We start from the raw sequence: 18510 nt of genomic DNA on the forward strand, positions 1-18510 counted from the left end.
GAATTTATATATATTGTGTTTTTTTTCAGGCAGGGCTTTCATTTGCAACATTATCCTTATATCCTTCATTAGCACTAAAATTGACAAGAAAGATATTTTTTTACAATTTCTTCTACAGGATAAGGGATGCTCTTAAAACAAACTCACTGTATGTATGCAAAAAACTTCCTATTACAATAATAAACCACACATTTTATGTTTACTCAGGTTATCTTTGTCTAATATTAAAAATAGTTTGATGATCTGAGACATTTAAATGTGACAAATATGCAAATATATCAAACCAGGAAGGAACAAATAATTTCTCACAGCATTATACACATGGTTTCATTTTTGTTTGATATTCATTTGAGTTGTTGGGCAGCAAAGGGGTTTTATTTTATATTTCTGCTGGGAGGTATGTAATGTGTTTAGAAACCTTTGTACATATCTGAGGGCCAGATGAGCATATATATATATATATATATATACACACACACACATACACACACTGAACCCCAAAGCTCCTCCTGCACGTACACACAGTAACATACTTACGCACACACTAAAAAATGTATTTGTTGGCGCAGGAGGGGTAGGCTGGTGCCAGCTCTTCTGCTTCCTCAAGGTCCTCACATGCTATATCCGGGCACTAGTAAGCAATGTATAATACAGGCACTCAGACTCATTGTGTTGGGCCTGAGGAAACGATTGACTAAGCACCAGCCTAGCGGTATACCTGGGGTGGAGCTAGTGTTGGGGACCAGTGGGGGCCTCCTTTACAACAGTGTCTATACTACCACGGGGTCCTCTAGTTTATGTTATGCAGCGCTACTGGTTGCTTTAGTTACCGGGCGCCTGGCTGCCATTCACCAGCAGGCCTATCTCAGCGCAATTCTGCAGCCAAGCCTGGATCAGTACACCCATACCTGACTCCCTGTGATGTCAACCTTGACAGGGGACGAATCAGTGTATCAGCTGACAAAGAGGAGATAATGCGTCATTAGACAGCCTTTTCACCATAACTGCCATTGGGAGGGGAGTAACTGTGCAGTTTCTAACCAATGACCTAGTGGGTAAGTCACTTGTCCCATAGAATCAATTTTTGTGACCTGGTACATTACAGGTCACTAATTGGTAAATGCAGTGACTTATCTTGTGTATTGTATCTTCATGGATTTGAGGTCACACACAAAGTAGTTTCAGAAGTCCAGTTTTCTGTTCAGATAAAGGCCTTTGTGATTAACGTTTATTGATCGTCTCCCTCTGTTCTGTTCAATGACAGCTTTCCATTGCGGACAAAGTGAGTGTGTTAGACCAGGGTAATTCATCAGTGAAGCAAAACAAGTTCTTCATTGGCCTACTAAGTGTGTACACATTTATTTTACAGTATTTATACAATGTGTAAAATAGTACATAAGCCTTATTTATAAAAATATATATATATATTTTTAAAAACATAAATTTTTTCATTGTTATGCATTCTTACCACTTGATCTGTTTTCTTTATTAATAACTAGCTGCAGTATATTAAGTTATTTTCTAATGGTTATTCTCATGTTTCTGTTTTGGATCCCACTTGTCACAGATACGCGGATTGAGCTTTGTTTTGTTTATCTCATCTACGTTTCATTAAACACCCCGATAAATTGTGTTTGTGTAGCTCTGGGAGAACACTCCCAAGAGTCTAATGCAAGCCTGAATCCCAAATAGTTTGATACCAATACATTTGTGTACTTTGTCGCACCTCATGCTCATGAATTGGGTCCTCATAGAAATGTAACTAATGAAAGGCACAAGAAATAAAAACAACTACTATAAAAAGGTTTGCTTCATGTACTTTAAAGAGCCACTCTAGTCATACTTTTAAGTAGACTGCATAAAATAGTCATTTGGCATTTAAATGGCAGTTAAACTGGCATATTTGCAAGCTGAGTAACAGGAAATTGCACACATGTATGTGACTGGCTGCTAAAAAGCAATGCAGTACCACACCTTGGTAAGCAATGTAGCCATGACAAATTAGATAGGATGTGTCAAACTTGGAGTACTTTGACTTGGCAGGATAATCAATATATCATCATATAGTGTAATAGATTCCCTAATATTTATACCCTAGGTATGTGTTTTTTGAATGGTATTCCCTGAGTGTGCTCTGAATTCTTGCTTTGTTTTGTGTAATTATTGGTCATTATTATTCTAGCAGCAACCCGGGGAAGTGAATGTATATACTTTTTATGCTTTTTAGGTTCTGCATTCCCTTTTCTGTCTATTTTTTTGGTTAGTTAAAAGTCAGACATTTAATTACCTTTAAATAAATAATTACTGCATTACTACCAAAATGTTTTAGTTTTTTTAGCCCCTACCATTAATCTGTTTTACAAATTAAAGATGTCTGTGTGCACCAAACCTCAATTTAAAATACATTTTATTTTTTTACTGCAGTTTATTTTTTCGTCAGATTTTGGCTCTGCAGATAATATAACCCTCCCTCCCAATATGACACTAACCTCAGCGGAAGAGATTTCTGCCGGCAGACAGATAACAAGTAAATGCTGTAGGGCTTTTGACATATTGCAGTTTTCAAGAGTGCTAGAATTGAAAAGTATTTAAATTCTTCAAAGCTGTGGAATTATCAGCATTAGAGAAATCTTTTCTCATGCACAATGAACTACACTTACATTTTACAGGGAAAACAGATCAACAGGTACACTTATGAGATTCTTGGGATTATTTGTCAATCAAGCATTTACACTGCAGCTCCAACATTCACGAAACAAAAGCATCAGTGTAAATTCTTCTTATTTTATCCTGTTTAACAAGGAAGAAACTACTTGATATTCTAAAGAGGATTCAGTTTTCATATGAGCAGATGAGATGCCATATAAACTGAAAAAAGCTTTCTGTAATCCTCTGCACTCAAGCAGATTATGGTGTGAGCCAGAGCCCCCAAATTACAGTATTTATGGGGAAAAAAAACCTTCTCTGTATTTCTGACAGTATGTATTGAGCAATTTTGAAGAAATCAAACAGTGCCTTACTGAAACCCTTTCTTGACTATAATATTTTACTGTTTAATAAGTGTGAAGAAATTATCGAATGTGCTGGTTTTGTAAAAATTTAAATTTTTTTACTCACTTTTGTAATGTGATTTTTTAAACTTGAAATAACCGGTATAAAAAAGAAAAAGCATCTGCTCTGCTGTAAGAGGTCTCATTGTTGACACTGCAATTGTATATTACTTTATGTATACATCACTGTGTATACCTGGGAATTTTCAGGATTTGCCCTTGAATCTTGGAGTAAATGGACATGTTCTTTTCTGACTAAGCGTCCTAACTGGCACATTTCAGTGTATCACAAGGGAACAGGCCTTGCCAGTTGAGTGCACGTGCTCAGCGTCATATCCAGAGGTTGTCTTTGGGAAATAGATGGATGATTGCTGCCAGCATTGCTGCAGAGGTTGAAGGGGGGGGGGTCAGCCTGTCAGTGCTCAGACCAAAAGCCGCACACTGCATCAAATTCATCTGCAAACAATTTGCTGAAGACAAGCAGACTAAGCACATGGATTACTGGAACCATGACCAAGACTTATTTGGTTCAGATGGTGTCAAGCGTGTGCGGCGGCAACCAGGTAAAGAGTACAAAGACAAGTGTGTTTTGCCTACAGTCAAGCATGGGAGTGTCATGGTCTGGGCCGGCATGAGTGCTGCCGGCACTGGGGAGGTACAGTTCTTTGAGGGAACCATGAATGCCAACATGTACTGTGACATACTGCATGATCCCCTCCCTTTAGAGACTGGGCTGCAGGGCAGTATTCCAACATGATAACGACCCCAAACATACCTCCAAGATGACCACTTCGTTGCTTAAGAAGCTGAGGGTAAAACTGGTGGACTGGCCAAGCATGTCTCCAGACCTAAACCCTATTGAGCATCTGTGGGGCATCCTCAAATGGAAGGTGGGGGAGTGCAAGGTCACTAACATCCACCAGCTCCGTGATGTGGTCATGGAGGAGTGGAAGAGGACTCCAGTGGCAACCTGTGAAGCTTTGGTGAACTCCATGCCCAAGAGGGTTAAGGCAGTGTTGGAAAATAATGGTGGCAATACAAAATATTGACTATACTACCGTATTTTCTTATGATTATAAGACGACCCCCTAAAATTTGAATATTAATTTAGGAAAAAAAAGAAAAAGCCGAAATATAAGACTACCCTATAAAGTTGTACTAGTAAATATTAATTCACATGTAATTTATTTTTTCATATTTAATAAAAACTATGATTGCGAAAAATGCATTTCTTGTTTTTATTTCCTTTTATTTGCCAACCTTCCCCCCCAGTTATGCACATCTGACCCCAGTTATGTACATCTGACCCCAGGCTTGCCACTCTGTCCCCCAAATATGCCACTCTGCCCCCTCCCAGACTTGCCAAGGCATCCCCACACTGGCCCCGTGCTTCAGACTCCCAGGTGTCTGGTGTGGGCAGCCGGTGGATGTCTATGCGATGCGCGTAGACAACCTCTGCTGCTGCCTGGCACTTCCTCCGGGGCTTCTGTGACGGAAGCAGCAGAGGTTGCCCCCACCGGCTGCCAGAGAGTAGGATCCAGGTCCCCTGCAGCGCTGTGGGGGATGTGGATCTTAGTCTTATAGTCAGACCTCTATTTGAGGTCAGATTATAAAATGACCTTGAATATAAGATGAGTAGTATTTTTCAAAGCATTTGCTCTGAAAAAAACCTCATCTATTATTCTAGCTAATACGGTAAATTGAATTGTGTAATTAAAATACATAATTCTACTTCTAAATATATCACTAGGTCACAAAACCACATAAAAGGTTTTAGTAAAGCCACTCCCAATAGCCAGACCTCCAACACAACTGATTTTGGTGTTGGCTCAAAAAGCACAATGTCTGGCTCATTCTGGCTTGATATCATTGGAGAAATATCTCCAAATAACTCCAAGGACTTTATGTTGACTACACGTCAGCTCCTTTGTGATGCAATGTGCCAGGTTTAATGTTTGGCTTGTCCACCTATTAATTAAACGTTGACCATTGATGGTACTGACTGAGGGACTTGAACAGCATGTGTTTTTGTGGTTATTAATTAAAAAACTTAGAAATTCCTGTTCTCAGTGACATCTGTCACAAAGACTGTACATGAAAGATGCTACTTTGCATGTATAAAACCTATGATCTCTCAAAGGGTATTTATCATTTAATAACAGGATACACTACTATAAAGAATTAGCTTTTATAAAACTATATACAGTATGTACTGTTGATTACGTTATATAAAGTCTGCCCCTTGGAGTTGCTACTGTGACATTGGCTGAATATGGTGTTGCTTTTTATTATGTACACCCCTCACAGCAGTAAACATATTTTATTTTTAAACATCCATGCCTTTTTATATCATATGAAATATTCTGAAATATATACAAAATTCCCTTACGAATGACTGGTAAGATCAAGGTATTGTTTGATGCATTCTCCACTATAGTAACTTACCTTTCATTTATAAGGCACTTCTCTCCTCCATTCTTTCAAGTACAGCACCACACTGTGAAAGAAACTGTGATCCTGGGATATGAATTAAACAGACTTCATAAATCAAACTCACAGTCATTACAAAATCTCTAACAGTTAGGTCTGCAATGCAGTTAGTTTCCAGTCACCTTGCATAAAGCAAACTAACCTGCTCAATTATATATGGAACTACTGTGTAATGCATAATGAACAGGTCAGCCTGTTAATGACTGTTAAAAATACACACTCACTGAAATCTAGTAAAATGAAATATACATTTAATGGAATAATTCTGTCAAATAATATAAAAGGTATAACATTATTCACATTGAATAAGTAGAAAAGGCAGTGTAATTCAAGTGTTACTTCATGATTTAACATGTATCATTTAGGAAGCGTAAATTGTTTCCTATATTCAAGCTCATACTCATGTTCTTTTATCTGTTTTTATTTAAGTAATAATATTAAAATTACCTCTATTTTTTCAGTGTTGCATATAAAATATAATGCCTCACTAACTCTTCACATTCTATTCTATTCTATTCTATTCATTCTATTGTTAAAATAACTTAAGTATCATGGAAAATGGAGGAACATTAAAAATTAGATAAAAATAATAATAGAACATGTGATAGATGGTATTACTATTGTGGCAGCATAATCTGGCAGATTACCAAGGGAGGCAGATCGACGCTATCCAGGGCCCCTAGGCAAAAGTATTTTGCTGGCCGTTCAATAGACTTAAAAGAAAACCTAGTACACTGTAGCATCCACTTACTAAACTATGATTGCCTGCAGGAGACACATGAGTTGGACAAACGTCCAACTCACAAATTCAGTAAAGCCAGCTTGAATTTGCACTTGCGCAACTCAACTACAGCAGTCCTGTGTTGAAAAAAGCAAGCCGTTGGCAGATTCATTAACTAAAATGAGCTGCAACTACTTGGTGGCAAAAGTGAAACCACGTTTCAGAATGACTGCTAGATTAAAGCTTTGTACACCAGAAAACCATTACCTAAAAAAAAATATTAGATATGATACTTAAACCTTAAATTGCTAGTTTTCCTACATCCCATGTCATTTCCCGTTGCATACCTAATTTATGGATTCCTTTCAAATACACCATTCAGAGACATCAGTATTAACATTGATGAGACATTGAGCTTTAAAGTAAAATGTGTCTGCTTTGTCTATATATTACACAAAGTGTCTACATGAGCCCATTTATCTTTTCTTGAAGATTACTTCCCTTGGAAAAAAATATTCAAATAGATCTTGAGGTTTGGGTATGACTGTGTTTACATCTTTCTCTGAGAAATGTCCCAGCGGACACTGGGTGCTTTGAGATACTGCTGCTGTTGCCATGGTGCCAATCTTTTATGGAATATAAAGTAGTTATAAAAACAATGGGTGTGGTTTGTTCATCATATTCCTATGTATATACCAGAGAGGCCAAAGATGTCGATCTAAAGATGGAAGCTACCTTCTTCATCACACTTTATTAATTGAGCACACAGATGATGTAGATGCTTACCTTCATGAATTTTATAGCCGTGTATGACATCAACCTACAAGACTAGGTAATCATCCTTGCAAGCAAGCTAACTGGATGAGCTGCTGAAGCCTATAGGGCTATTCCTGATGAAGGCAGCATGAATTACGTTGCCATCAAACGTTGTCTACTTGCTCGGTATGCAATGACTCCTGATGCAGACAATTGAAAGTCCGGGGCTGCCCGCCAATGGGCTATGACTATGACTACGGAAGATTCACGGGAGGTTGTTTTACTAGAGCAATTCTTTCAATAAACACCTCCTGAGGACCATGAGCTGGTAAAATACAGTCACACTAATGCAAGCTGCAGCATTAGCCAGCGTTAGGCCCCAGCACCAAAACCTAATACTGTTGGCCATCAACAGCCCAGTAGCGGATGCAGTCCTGGTCTAAGAGTGTGGGAAATTGGGTCACATCCAGAGTAATTGCTCTCAGACATGGCATCTGTTCAAGCCAGTCCCACAACATCTAGTAACTCCACTTGTTCCAGAATGGAGGCAAGTTTTACACAAACAGCTGATAGTTCTCTAAAAGTATAGACATGGAGACAGCTCACGCCATTCCACTTCCAGGACACCTGGATATAGCTTGTTTACTCAGCCAGCTTACCCAGGCTTTCTTTTGGCCGGGGGTGTCATGGGATGTGCGACAGTTTTGTCGTACCTAAGTGGGGTGACCATCCATGTGCATCTTTGCACCCCCTCGTGGTTATTAGGTAGCGATTTTGCCAAGTAGCAGTAGACATAATTGGTCCCCTGGCTAAGGCCAGCTGCACATGGAAGAGGTACATCCTCATCGTGGTAGATTATGCCACTAGGTACATTGAAGCTGTAGATAGGCGAATGCGATGCACATGATGAAAGAGTACCTTCAATGTGAAGAGGAGGTGACTGCAATTTGTGCTCCACCGGCCGGTCTGCAGGGTGGTAGAGGAGCACTGAGGCCACGTTGATGCCTAAAGTTATAAATGCGGCCAGTGGTGTATATGTAGCGTTTTAAAATTGCCGCCCCTACTTTGGTTCTTGTCCTCCCATGTGCCCCCCTAAATATGAAAGCTGGAGACGCCACTGACAGGCAGGCTACTTAAGGGGAAAGAGGTTGCACAGGCAGGCTGTTTCAGGGCAGAGGTGGCAGAGACAGGCTGTTTCAGGGGCAAAGATGGCGCAGACATGCTGTTTGGGTGCAAAGGTGGCAATGTGGGACATGTTGCTTGGCAAGTTGGGGTGCCCTGGGGCCCTGTGCTTTCTAGTTATACCCCTGGTGTGGTGAATGGGCACATGAGCTCGACCACGCAAAAAAAATATATGGGGTAGGTGTCCAAATATTTCCAAGGCAGCTTTTTATTCCCAGTCCAGTCCTGCAAATAGCACTAGGCAATTGCAATTACCTCTATATGTGTTGTAGACTGTGTTCCAGTTGCATTACATTATATCATTATAGAAAAAAGAGTTAATAATATTTTATCAACTATATTCACATCATAGGCTCCCAAAAGTATTCGTCTCATCATCCCATCATTCTTTAATGACGAGGTACTCCAAAATATAATTTATAAAGTTCTGGAGAGATAAATTTTACTCATAGCCAATTAAGACTGCATAACCTGCAGCATGCACTGCTAACAAATTAGCCTATGTAGTTAACAGAAAAGAGAAATCTTTACATTTTGTACCATATATATTATACTATATTTATAAGGGAATAGGGGTTTTCTGGAACTCATTATATATGAACACTGTTATATAAGATTATTATAGTTGACGTCAACTATAAACATTTGGCCATTTGGCCATTTTAGTCTTCCAATGTTTTCCTCCTGCAAAACCTCAAATGTTATAACAACATTGGCCTTATCTTATTTTCAGGATACTTTAAGGATTAACCCATGCATGTTTAAATTCCCTCAATGCTTCTCTCTATCTCTACCACTTCTGCTAGAAGGCTGTTCCACATAATTTCCTTTCAAATGTACTTTCCTCCAAAACGTTGCTGAATTCCTCTATAACCACTAATTATTATTATTATTAACTACCAAAGGCACATAAAAAACAATGGTTAGCATACCTTTCAGCTAACCCCTGCAATCTTTATCAGTGAGCTAGATTAATACCTACAGTATACACATATAACCGGTTTAGTATACATTTTTGATAGATTATACAATATATATGATATATACATATGGTAGAAATGTTTAAAATTGAGCAGCGAAAATTGTGTATCTGCTCTTGTCAGAGTGGTTGGTGTAGCCATGCGGAAGAGTATTGCACAATCATCATCGCTGTCAGTTGTGTAGAAAAGGAGAATACATAAGGGATTCCCATCACTTTAAAATAAATTGTTTGGAAACATTTAAAAGAACTTCCCCAGTGTTTAAATGAAAACATAACAAGAATGATAGATACAATAAAATAAGTTCACTTACAGTCTGGTCTGTAAACACATTTTAAGGAGTTAACCAAGCTATGGAGTGTCTGAGAAATGACCTGTTACTACATCAGAAACATTGCCAGCTATTACACTGATTTTGTTTATAACAAGGGTTTCAGTGAACTGCTGAACCTCATGAATGGCACAAGCTAGTTTATTTTCTAAACATTCACTGTTTAAGGATGCCTTAATTTCCCCTTGAAATATATATATATCTATATATATATATATATATATATATATATATATATATATATATATATATATATATATATATATAGATATATATATATTTATTTATATATAAACTAAAATTGCAGCATCCTTAATCAATCTTAGAGGTGGTTGGGTACTTGAACTGGACCAAATCCCAGTGCATGGCTTAGCCTAGATTCTCATGGGAAGAAAGTGAGTCACATACGAGCTGACTATGAATGCCTTCTTCATCTGCATCATTGGGTCATCATGCATCTGCAGAAGGGCACTAGGGAGTACCTGTGTATAGGGCTCAGCTTATGCATTCGATGCATTAACTTGATGACTTCTATTTCACTGTATAAAACATTTACTCCATTGGGGCAGTTTTTAGTGGCAGATGGTGGCAAGCCCTGCATAATTAATTATGTCGCAGTCATGACTTCATTGTTTAGACTACCAAAACCCCCTCCAATGGGCTAGGAGCATTATCAAGAGGAGAGATCAATGGCTGTCCAGGTAAGGTGGACTTCTATCAGGCATCTTGGTTATTGAAACCTGTAAAAGGAGTTTCGTTTCATAGCTTCTCTTGTGACACTGACATGAAGTGATTTTAATAGTTCTCTTCAAATACCTTAATAAAATAAATAAATAAATAAATAAATAAAAATAATGACTGACATTGTTACTGTTCTCTTGAAACAACAGTAATACAAATTTGATGACATTGTACTTCCCCATCAGATATCCTGCAGGTTTATTTATTCAGACCAATGAAAACCATAATTACTATCCTACTGTCACGTTTAGATGAAACGTGAGGTGATCGTTCTACTCCTTCTTCAATAGGATGCAGAGCAAGTCTGTATATATATTTTGCCAATTTGCTTATAAAATTATAAAAATAAATAAATAAATGTAAAACTGGGGAAAATACCATATGTACAATTGGATTGAAAGGGACAGTCCAACTATGAAATGAGATATTGAAAACGTTTGTACATGTAGAGAAAAAAATCTGCATCTTATATTGTGCTACTGTATGCTGCACATTACTACTCATTCAGCAACATTTAAACAATAAAGGCTATTAAAAAATACAAATATTGACTCCTTTTGATGTATTGAGAAAAAATAGGTTGGCCAAAACACTACAATAGTACAAGCCATTACAAATGTTGAAGTATAAAAAAATGCCATTTTAACTTGCATCTTTGACCATGTGGGTTCCTTCGGATTCGTAATTATGATTTCATAATAATGTACTGTATATTGTATATATGTTTTGTATATATATATTTTTTTATTTTTGACATTACCCAGCAGCGTGAGATCCAACAGGGTTCCTTTTACTTATTTATGTATGCATCAATCAACGGCTGGTTAAGAAGCCAACAAAACATTTTCTATAAAAAAATTCCGTCCTTTTTTCTCTTCAAAGCAATTCTACTGTCCATCAATAAATACATTATGACATCAAATATACTTTAATTAAAATGTTAATGTTGCCTCAGGTATGTTTTTTCTCTGGTGTTACTGTCTTATTTCAGTGGGTCAAGGTTAATTTGGTGTCTGTCCTCCACTGAATGAGGGGCACATAGGTGCATCTGCTCAGTGCTTGGCACAGGTCCTGATTAACCTAACTATTCGTATTTTCGTAATGATCAAGAATAGATGTGGTCTTAAAGAAAGGGATAGCACCTCCTGGCCTGGGGAGGGGGAAGTAAAAGCCCCCCTGCCCATTTCTGCCCCTCTAACGTACAGACACACTTATATACACACTCACTCTAACACACACACTTAGACATACATGCGCAATGTAACACACACATAAGCACACATTTACATATACATGCTCAACACACACACAGACTCACACTAATGCACTCACACACACTCAATTACACCTTTCACACCCTTACCTTATCTGGAACACATAACATTGTGTTTCATAACCCCACCTCTGGGGACCGCCCATATCGGCGTATAGCAGGCAGCTACGATTGCTGCCCTGAAGTTTCGGGAAATAAGTGCGTGTTATACGCCGATAAATAGGGTAAGTTAAAAACATTCAGTAAATATTGTATTTAATGAATAAACTGGTGATGTACAATTACATTTTGTTGTAATCATTTTGATATCTCATTTTCTTGTAGCGTTAAGATTAGTATTAGACTACCAATTAAGGTCGAATATTGCAATGGATGATTAGTTACAGAATTATTATTTATTGTTATATATAGAGCCATCAAATTCCATAGCGCTGTACAACGGGTAGACAGGACATAACAAGAAGGATATAACATAACAATTTGACTTACAGAAACAAGAGGTGAGAAGGGCCCTGCTCAAACGAGCTTACAATCTTGAGGGAGTTAGGGTGTATACAACAGGTTAAAGGTAAAATGCCACTGGTAGGGATGGATCAGCCACACTACTATAAGTATTACAGGAGAAGGACTATGAATGAGCTATAGGAATATGGGAGGGCGTTAATGTGCAATGTTGTAAGCGTCTTTAAAGAAGTGGGTCTTGATTGCCATGTAATAACTGGGATAGAAAAAATACCTTTTTAAGATAAGTTATATCTAAAGAACATACGCGATACCTTTATATTCTAAAATAATTTACTTATCTAAGCTTGCGATCATTCACAATGCTCTTTCAATAGTTCACATTTACAAAGTAGTATTTTAATACAAAGTTGTAATTATTATTTATATGGATGTAGGGAGTAGAGCACTATTTATCTGCAAGTTATAGTTGGAAAATATCCACATATCTAACTATGTTAAACCTAATTTTATTTTGTAAAAAATAACAGTACTTGCAATTATTGCTTGAAAATTGACGTCTGCATGGTAATTTCATATATTCCATTCTATGTCTGGAACGTCAAAATATAGTACTTGACTTAGCCTATTCAACTAATGATTACAGAGTATTTTCCCACAGTGTAGATTATACTGCAGTAAATGGCATTTACTATTGCATATTGTTGCTTTTTGTTTTGATTCAATCAACCTAAGCACCATTTAGCTAAATTAAGTGCCTTACATAATGCAGGTAAGACTACTGTATACTCTCTATGTGTAAGTCATTTCTCTGTTGCTATGGACTGAAACTGAATGAATATGGAATGTTCTGATTGCTAAAAATACATTTAGGTATTTAGATGATTTATTTCAATGGACGTTCACTAGACATACTATTATATTAAATAACAACAATCAATAACATTTGATTGGAATATCAGAGACTCAAGATGATGCTCAGGCTGAAGGACAATATGATATTGTGAGTAAATATTTAAGAAGAGGAATATAGACTAGGCTTTGATTCATAGTGCAGGAGAACATTTTGGGTACACTCGCATTATAAGTTTCATGATAGTATAGCTGTAACAGGTGTGTCGGAGAACTTCTGAGTACTTCTGTATCTTGGGGTTCCAAATTATGTAGATATCTTTATCGAGCGGCCCGAGAGAAATCAGACACCCAGACAAGAGTGCATTGTGTCACATATATATTGAGACCTCCTTTGTCAAAAATGTGTGCTTTATTCTTAGATCTAGGTGAGGTCTCATGAAGCTCCAAGGAAGATATCAATGGAGTTGGGAATCTGTGCTCCATCTCTGTAAAATAGTTTGTTTTTAGGACACTCTCAGTAAAATTATCCAGAACAGCATCCTTTGTATCTTTTCCTCCGTCGGGGTCCTTCTGAGGCAGAGTGCTGGAATATATAATGCCGTATCCTGGTGCTTAGCAGAGAAGATAGCAGCCATAGAGATAATTCCTGGTAGGCAGCTGGGGAGGTGTCCTGGGTCAACCGAAATTAATTGCTGGGTATAGCACTATGAAGCCATGGCTAAAATGATGAGAGTGCAGTCTGGCAGGGTTTGAAAAGTGTTAGCAGCATTCTTCTGCATATTAGTATGCATATTTATGATACATTTAGAGGCAAGTTGACCACAGAAATCATTTTAATCATTAAAGCCTTAAATTGTTCATCCTTACACTTCAAAATTTACAGGAAGAGTAGTGTATGTGAAATGACTGCAAAATAACAATAACTAAACAAGGAGAGATAGGACATCACTAAAGAAACATTAACCTTGACGCTTGGGAAAGCAGCTCTTATTGATTAAATGTATTTTGTCCAATGATGTTTTAGCTCCTGGGCATGCATTTTCAGATAGCTAGAACAGTTACAATTATTGGACTGCAACATGCTCCTCTTCAACAAAGTTAATCTCTTTTATATATGGTGCTCAGGATTTTTTTACTATATTTCTATATTTGTATGTGTCACACAACTGTTGGAGTGAACAGATGTCCTTTTTAGAGGACAGTCCTCTACAACCTCTTTCACACCCAAACTATATTTAATTAACTAGACAACATATTCTGCAAGTTATGTGAATATTTAGTGTTAGAGTAAGATACTAATGGCATATGAAACAGCTCTTAAGCATAGTGGACCCTGGCTGAGCACTCTTTTTACCTACAGCTACCTCGTAAGCCACTAAAATATTTAGCATTTTAAATATTTGGATTAGCCGCACCTCTAACCCAACCACCTATAATGACATCTGTGATAGAACCCAGTAATGGGAGTTGTGCACATGTGAAATATGTACAGTATATGTAAATAATGAAAATTTTGATTATCTTAAACCTTCTACTTTTTAGTGATGAAATTAAAAGTAATGGCAGTAGACAGAAATCATGAACATTTATTTTGAATAGAGTTTATGTGGGTAGTCATATAAATGAGGGATTAGGGTTGTAGAAGAGAGATATGAACAAAAAAGTTTTAATATAACAATATTTTTAAAAAAGATAAGTAAAATGTTTGGATTCATTCTCATAGTGAATTTAGAATATGTAAGCATGCCATCCAACATTTGAAATACCCAAAGAGGCATGTGGTTAGTAGAGGTATAGCTAGGGGGAGGACATCACCAAGACGTTTGATTTGATTGGCAACAGCCATTTATATAATTGGGCAAAGTGTTTTATTTTTGCAATTTCACTTAGAAATACATTTTCTAATGTTTAAGCTATACTGGTTGGGGATGTAATAAACCATCTGTCTCATATCCAGCAAGCATCTTGTAAAAATGAGGAACATCATGGAAGGTAAAAGGATAGAGGGATTTGGGTCCAAAAATTGGTTCTTCTTAAAATTGTAGCTGTAGATAAATGTTGTAAAACGACATTCTTTATGTCTAGGGACTGTTAAAAACATTGTGTAAATAACCTAATGAAAGGAAAGAAATTTGTGGTTTAGTGTATTGTACAGTAATATATTTTAGAGACCTGTGTCATTAAAAAGTTCAGTGTGGCAAAGGAACCAACTGCAAAAGTGAACAGAATAGATTGAATATTTTGTTCCAACTATTCATCAAAACACACATTGAATTCAGTTATAAGATTACATTGCCCATTTATAAGCAATAAATGTATAAGTTAAATATTATTGCCACATTAATATAATGAATAGTGGTAAATGAGAACATTAAGTTGGAACTGCCAAAGCGGGCAGTGTATTTGTGGACTTAAACCTGCTTGACACTTTTGGGTTTACAGATACAATTTTAAAGTCTTACTGTTTTTTTTTGTTTTTTTTTTAAAGAAGTATTTTATTATTTTATTGGTGAAGGAGGTGATTTCCAAGTAGGCATCAAATACAGGCATAACATAAAGGTTGCAGGATATACATACATACAGAGCATCCCATATAAACTTAATACAGAAGCGAAGTAACATGGGATAGCCCCAACAGAAATAGTGGACTGCATAATATCAAGAGGCGTGGATGATAATGCCTTTGTATCCAAGGCCCATATCGTATAACGAAAAGCCAACAATATGCAGAGACCGGTAGGACCCGGTACGGGATCCGGTGTGAACAATGGGAAACATCTCCATAAGAAAGTCTTACTGTTTTTAAAGGAATTATAGTTCATTCTATAAACATTGCTTCTCTGAGGGCTCCCAATAAGTGTTTTTAATGATACAAAGCCATCGACATCTCAAACTTTCACAGATAAAGTCTGGGATGTAGAGGCATGGTTTTGTACATAGAAAGGTAGTGTGGATGTGGTAGAAGTGGCTAGCTGACACATGGGGGGGGGAGTAGGCGGTGAGTAAGTAGGAGTGGACAGTACCCGAGTAGCAGGAAGTGGAACCTGGCTAAAGAGTGCACATGACCAATCACCACTGCCTCCCCAGAGCCCTGGGGAACTAGTGTTTTACCTGCATACTCCTGGTCCCAGCTGGCAGCACTGCATACTATCTTGTACGCTACAGAAGTGGGACACTAATCCAGGATAGTACGGCTTGGGTTTTAAATCAGTCCCACAAGATCTGTGACATGTCATGTGGTGATTTTAGACAAGCATATTTATGTGCAACAACAGGAAGCAAACTGTAGAGACTGTGTCAGTTATCCTCTTTTAAATTGTACCCTTGAGCAGAGGGGCTAAAAAGAGCCTGATCACCCAATAGGACGATTGGCTCTCTGTTAGGCAGAAGAAGGACTGTTGCCCCCTGTACCTGCTGCTCTAAGCCTAGTTGGACTTGGCCAGAATGTGCAACTGTTTACACTATACTAGGGCACTAGTTGTCTCAGTGACACATTCTGGCCTAGCCCAACTAGGTCAGCAGGTCAAGGGGGCAGACCTTGGATGATCAGCAAACCTGAGAATTCTCCAGGTCAGCGGGACTGCCCGCAAGGGTAGGCTTCGGGTAGCCGGAGCCCACAAGTTCCCAGGTATGGTGATCAGGCCCCCAGCAGTATCCCTCTGCTCAATGAGCTGGTTATAGGGGAGATGTTCACTCCCCCAAACAGCCCATTTACACTATGAAAGTCGTGCTGAGCACAACCTTCATAGTGTAAATGGGCAGGTTGGGGAGATTGCATTAAAAAGTGACTTTAAGACACAAATCACCGGGATATGATGTCATATCCTGGCACTCTGTGTCTTAAAGGCATGTGGTGCAGATGCAGACAAGGAGAAGGGAAGTCAGGCCTAGGGCAACGGGGAAGGAATACGTTGCTACTTTCATATCAGTGTCCTATGAAATCTGTGTGGAGTAGTTCTGTGCCTTCTCATCAGGGGAAACTGCTCCCCTCACAGTGCACATGAATATTACCTTCCTTCCTCTCTCCTCCCTCTCTCTCCCTCCCTCTCCCTCCCGCTCTGTATTATTATGCTCTTTTAAAATATTGCTGTAACAAAGGGCTACTAATATGGGGAGGTTCAAAAGGGGATGTTTGAAGAGTGGTTACTTGGGCCCAAAAAAAGTAGTGTGCCCAGGAACCTAATACTGTTAAAGTCAATCTTGTATTCTTTTGCTTGTTAACTATCATGTCTTCTTGTTTAAAATTGATGTTATGGAGATCACAAGAAGCATTGAATGAAAATTGCACCAGAGTTTTCAAATCAACATTTTGGAAATGCAACACTTCCAATTTTGTTTTAACTTTAGAGAGCATCTGTTAGTGCCATATGCCGCTTAAAGAGAGGGTCAACTTTTCAAATAGTGTTTCTGAGGCTTACTGCATCAAAGATATTGCAAGAAGTCATGCATTATGCAGTATAACGTCAGATTACATGTGTAGACTTTATAGGTTGCCTAAGGCAGTAAAAAGATAGCTGTTTCACTGACTAAAAGATTTAGATGGACTACATACTAGAAGCACATTAACTCCAGTATAAACTGAAAGGCTCAGTACATCCATTGTCTTGTGTTAATAGCCCATTGTTTTATCACTTTAAGTGTATCACTGCTGTTATATAAAAGAAAAGTAATCCTGACGTACCTGACACTCTTCCCTAACACAAATAATTAAATGCTAAATCTACATTGCATTGCAAATTTACCTCAGTGCTCGGATACCTCTGCAATATCTACATGAATTGTCTGCATCATTGTCAGGCTGAGTGATCCTGCAGGGCAGTGACCAGCAAATAAGTCATTTACTGCTACAGCCCAATGCAGAATTGAGCATTGATGATATGACACAAAGCCTTTTTGCTTAATACACAGAAAGATTTGGAGTGATTGTAAAAGACAGCAGTTTATCATTTAACTCGAACTCAAATAATAATCTTTGCAAGATTATCAGTGTCCACTGATTATATATCTCCATCATATTATGCAGTGGGGTACAAGGGGTAGACAGTAGATATAACCACAAGAATAAAAAAAAACATTCACAAAATTGAAAATGTATCAGAACAGACAATAAAGGGGTAGAAAGGTTTCTCTAAACAAACCCGTTGTGAGAGTTTTAGCTTGAGTGAGTTTTACACTGGGGTCTCTGGGTGAAGCACTGTTTCCCTGGGTCTCCAGGTCACTTTCTTCTTTCTATAACAGTGGAGTAGCAAGTGGCTATACCCATCCCCTTCCTACTCTATGCTTACTAAAGACCGTCTTGGGGGATAGTACACCCTTAGTTTGACCAGCCCTGCCCATTGTAATTCCATAAAAACTGCACAGCAAGAGAGAAAAACAAATGAAACCTACATTCTTAGAGAAAAGAATGTATTTCCTCCACAATTTAGCTATGTAAAATACAGTGCAAAGCCCAAGTGAATAACTGTCTATTTTTTAAGAGTTATTGATATTTTATAGCATCTGCACAATGCCCTAAGCATCCAACAATAGTACAGGCTTTTTCTATGTAATTATAACTTATTGTCAATTGCACTATATTATTCCAGAAGAACATTCGGTTCAGATTGGACATAATGTTTTGCATGGTAAATTGATTGAAATGCACAGTTTATCTTTGTGTTTCTATGTAC

Source organism: Spea bombifrons, chromosome 1 (genome assembly GCF_027358695.1).
Source record: "Spea bombifrons isolate aSpeBom1 chromosome 1, aSpeBom1.2.pri, whole genome shotgun sequence".
Classification (NCBI taxonomy): Eukaryota; Metazoa; Chordata; class Amphibia; order Anura; family Pelobatidae; genus Spea; species Spea bombifrons.